The sequence below is a fragment of the Vicia villosa genome, linkage group LG4 (genome assembly GCF_029867415.1).
Source record: "Vicia villosa cultivar HV-30 ecotype Madison, WI linkage group LG4, Vvil1.0, whole genome shotgun sequence".
Classification (NCBI taxonomy): Eukaryota; Viridiplantae; Streptophyta; class Magnoliopsida; order Fabales; family Fabaceae; genus Vicia; species Vicia villosa.
Window position 1 is genome coordinate 19242468 of NC_081183.1, and position 5046 is coordinate 19247513.

The following is a 5046-nucleotide window of genomic DNA, read 5'->3' on the forward strand; positions in this document are numbered from 1 at the left end:
TTTTATGAGAGAAATTGAATTACAAGTTAAAAAAAACAAATAGCCTAAAACTAATATTTTTTATGATTATTTTTATGTCAAAAATTGTATTAAAGGCTAAGAAGATAGTAGAAAAAAAGGTATTTATCACCTAAAAGAAATTGGTAAAAAAAGACTAAGTAAACATAAATTTATTAATGAAGAATAAAAGGAAAGGGGGGTGAACAGTGAATTATATGGTGCAGCAAGCAAGGCGCAGGGCCCAGGATGAGTTTGGCCCAAGGGGCGTTTTTATTCAGATTTATCAGCACAAAAAAAAATAGACATGGGCCTTCAGGGGGTGCATTCAGAATTCGGCCCAATAGATTTGTCATTCAGATTTTTATTATTCAGAATTTTGTTAATCAAAAATTGGATTAAATAAAATAAAACAATTAATTAAAAATAAATAAAAAAAAAAGAAATAAGGAATAGAGGGAAATTAGGGTTACTCTGTGTGGCGATTGGAGTTCTTTGAAGCGAAAGCCTCTTCTTTCTCTCCTCACGAGCAAATGGCGGCCGACTCAACCTTCTCTTCTCCGGCGAGATCCTTCGATTTGTCATCATAATCGGAAGCAAACACTTCCTCTTCCGATCCCATCCCTCACCTCTAAGCTCTTTCTCCTTCTCATTGCGAGAACAGCGGCGGCGGCGGAAGAACAAGCTCTCCGATGTACTCAACTCGCGATTGATGAAAATGATGATAAGATTTTGTTGGAGATGCGCGTTGAGGATTGAGAATAGATATGAAGAACGATGATGATTGAAGCCGTTGCAGAGAGTGCAGTCTTTATTGGTTTTGTGAATCGATGAAGGGATGTGGAGGAGAAGACAAAAATATGGAAGTCGATTCAGATGCGATTCGAATGTGAGGTTGTTACGAATTCAGGTCGTTTTCTTTCTCCTCCTTCTCTGGACCTTCTTCTTTTCTGTTCTTAGGATTGTTGTATTGATGTTGTTGCAGGGATTATGGAGAAAGATGCTGAGATGAACTGAAGTTGATGAGGTCATGAAGGTTGCGATGTGAGGAGAAGTTTGGTTCGAAGTCGATGAGGATAGTTGAAGATTGATGAAGGAGATGAAGGTGATGGAATTGGTTGAAGAAGAAGATGAAGGTTTAGATGTGGTTATCGATGAAGGAGATTCTGAATTCCTTTTGTTGCGATTTTCTCATCTTCTCAGCATCTTTGTTCTGTTTTTGCAGGTTCTTGTGATGATTATTCAGAGATGGAGAGTGATTGGAGAAAGCTTGAAGATGATGATGAAATTGAGAGAGTGAAGTGTGAAGCAGAGAAGTGAAGAGATGAAGATGAAGATGGTGTGAAAAATGGTGGAGAGGAAAGTGATGAATGGAAGTTCTGATTTATAGATATTCTTCAGGTAAATTCTCCCTCTGAATTTTTCTGTTACTCTCTTCTGATTTTCTGTTATCTGTTGATTCTGTTAGAGTTTGTAACTGATTTGGAAGGTTAGTTACAGGTTGTTATTTGGTAGTTAGAAATCGGTTATGATGGTTGGTTAGTTAGGGGTTTGTTAAGGAAAATCAGTTAGAAGCTGTTGGGGGTAGTTATTGGTTTGTTAATTCTGTTTTTTTGTTGGTTAGAAATTCTGTTATGAACTTTTGGTTAGCGGAAAGGTTTAGAGGTTAGTTAGGAAAGGTTATGACTGTTATGGCTATTAGTGAACAAGTGGTTGCTGGTTTGAGATTGGTAATAGGAATTGATTAAATGGTAACTGTCAGTTTGGTTTGAAAAAAGCTCTTTGATGTAGCAATGTTTGGATTGTGTAGGTTAGATGTGTTGAAAGTTGGTTAGGTTATACAGGTTGATTAGCAGTTTGTTATGTGGCTGTGTATGTATGGCTGAGCTATAATTAGAAAATGCTGGTTTAATTTAACAAACTGTTATTGAAGCTAGGGATCACAATGTTGTTAGCTTTTCCTCTTGAACTGGATGTGGATATATTAGATGGTATAAATATTGAGCTGCAAGTTGTAAATTCCCTTCTTCTTTTTTGTGTACCAAATTGGATTTGTAGGCTGCTGAGTGTTTGGATTTATTGTTGCAGGGACTGATAGCTGGAATTGTTTCTTTCTTGTTTTGATATGTAGGTTCTGATTCGCACTTGAATCGGTGGCGTGCGTTGTTTACCGGCGAGTTTGCCGGAGCTTTAGTATGCGTCGAATTTTCCGGAAAGGAAGACTTTCGGAGAAGACTTTAAATCAGACTTTAGTACAAAATCTTGGCATCTTTGATGGAGCTGAGAACACCACTGCATATATATACATGTGTATCGCGCAGCAAGCTATTTGATTGAGGCATAGGTTTAAGATAGCACCATTAGAATTTTTTGTAACTTGGAAGGGTTTTGAAATGGACTTTGACCTTGTAAGCTTGTAATTAATCCTGATGTAACTCGTGACTCAAATAGATATAGTGCTCCTTTATATCAATCAATGTTCAATGTTTCCATATCTTGTATTCAACAAAAGTCCAAATCAAACAGTATTGCAAGCAATTGAAAGGATAATGCCTTGAAGAACCTTTGAAGGTGAATTTGTCTTGAAGTATAGGAGAAATGAAAGCCTTAAGTCTAGTCTTCAATTTGATAAACTCCAATAAACTTAAGCAATGAACCAGCACTCTAGTCTTTCTTGAGATAAAAACTCGATGACTATAAAGTTGATGATTAGAAATGCGGGAAACAACCAAAGCATAATACCACGTAAACTTATTTGAATCCTCGATGAAACCTTATGCACTTGATGTTCTTGAGGAATCTTGACATGGATGCTATTGTAGCTTGATAGCCTTGAATTAAAAGGAAATCCTTAAAAATTATAGAGAAAGCTAATTACCAGTAGCCTTGATCTCCATACTAAGTTAATGACTAATGTGCGTGATATGTAGGAGGACCTAATAGATAGAAGCAAATGAAATGTAAAACTTAAGCCAGTTAGCATAAGATTAGGTGGGCAAATTTTGGGGTGCAACAGGAGCCATATCTAGTTTGTACTTGTACTGTTTGACGAAGGCCTCTCTGAGGTCTCGAAAAGTACGAATCTCTGAACTGCCCAAGTGTCATACCCCAAAATTTGCCCTCTTATATTCAAACAAAGGTTCCTCAATTGCCCAAAAGCACTCAGAGTTCTATCAGACAAAGCTCCTCCTAATCCAGGATCTCCAAAACTAGAGTTTGCATTTTATCAAAGGAGTTTGAATCTCAAAGGCCCCAAATGGACCTCAAGGTATCTCATATGTCTCAGAGCATCTCCAAGCAAATTTTCACGCCTTGGATCACAAGATTGTTCAATCAATGGTTCAGATGATCAATAATCAACTATGTTGACCTAGAAGTCAACTATAGTCAAAATACAGTCAAGCATTTGAGGTTATATCAATCATTTGATCAAGGGTTGATCATGATTTATTAAAAAAAACTCAGAAATGAACAAAGTCAAAAGTTCAAATTAGGGTTTTTTAACTAAAAAGTCAACTCAACTTTGACTGGCCATAACTTTGACATGGAGTATCAAAAATTTCCCAACCAAAGCCTATTTTTAAGGAAATTGGATTCAATACAACTTTGTCTCTCACATGCCAAGGCCATAAATGCTTCATTTAAGAGATATGATACAAAAGATTATAGGTCGTTTTCAAAAGTCAACCAAAAGTAGTTTTTGTCAAAGGCTATATCATCAAGATAAAATCTCCAAATGAAAAATATGTTCCAAAGTAGCTTGTAAAGGACATATTTAGGTTTCCAAAAAGTCCTGGAACTCTTCCATATTATAAAAATTGAAGGATATACGCCTTGTCAAAGTTGGCCAATTTTGGAGGCAAAATATGAAATAAAAGTGGTTCAAATTGAAGTTTCTTGCTAATGGGCCTAACTTTTTTAAGGTTTAATCTTGATCCACACGCTATCCAAGCTATCAGATTCACTTGCCACCAATTATAGGATTTTATTTGATTTTATATGATTTTATATGATTTTTATTCAGTTAAATGATGATTTAAAGTTATATAAATCAAAGAAAAGTCAAATATTTATTCCATATAATGATAAATTCCAATCAGCATTTATTCCTTATTTTCAATCTAATTTCGTGCATAAGTGATTGGAAGAAGATTGGTGCAAGATTGGATCAAAAATAGAAAGTTACATAAATCAAAATTTTCACAAATTTTCCATGATTGATTGAAAGATATATTTGGGCCAACTCATTAACCTAATTGCTCCTCTATAAATACATGACACATTTCATAGCATTGGGGGAGGAAATTATGAAGCAAGAACCCTATTCAAAGAGCAAAATTTTCACTCAAGAACACAAATTTGGTTTTGTAGTTTGGAAAAGTTTTAAGGCGTTCTAAAGGTTGCAATACAGTCCTTGGAGATCCCTGAAGCTTGAATCATCACACGACATCAACACCCCCAGAATCATCTATGTTTAAGCCACAGTATGTCACTTACAATCTAAGGTCGAATACTATGATTCATGCATCATACATGAATTTTGATTGCATATTATGGTTTGTGGTGATGTTTATAACGATTCTGGGCAATTAATTCGTTGTTTGTGTGATTATACGGTAATTCACCATTGTTGGATCTTAGGGTTTCGTTTTAGGATTTTCCTCTACAGGTGAAATTGCTTGGATTAACTAGGATTTTCCGTTTAAAAATATTCAAATTAATTTTTAATCTAATATAATTTAATATGCACATGAAAGGTTTAATTCATTAATTGTTTTAATCAAATCAATTGATTACGATGATTAATGATAAATTATTCAATTTTAATTAAATATTAAATTCAAATAAGGCTTATTTTGCTAAATGGTTTTAACTGATTCTATTGGTTACGATGATTAGCATATTTTTTATCAATTCGTTATTATTTTTAATCAAATCTATTGATTACGAGGAGTAACAATTAATTAATAATCTAATTTAAAATACATCAATTTGCTAATGGTGATTATCGAATCAATCGATTAAAATAATTAGCAATTCTCATTAAAT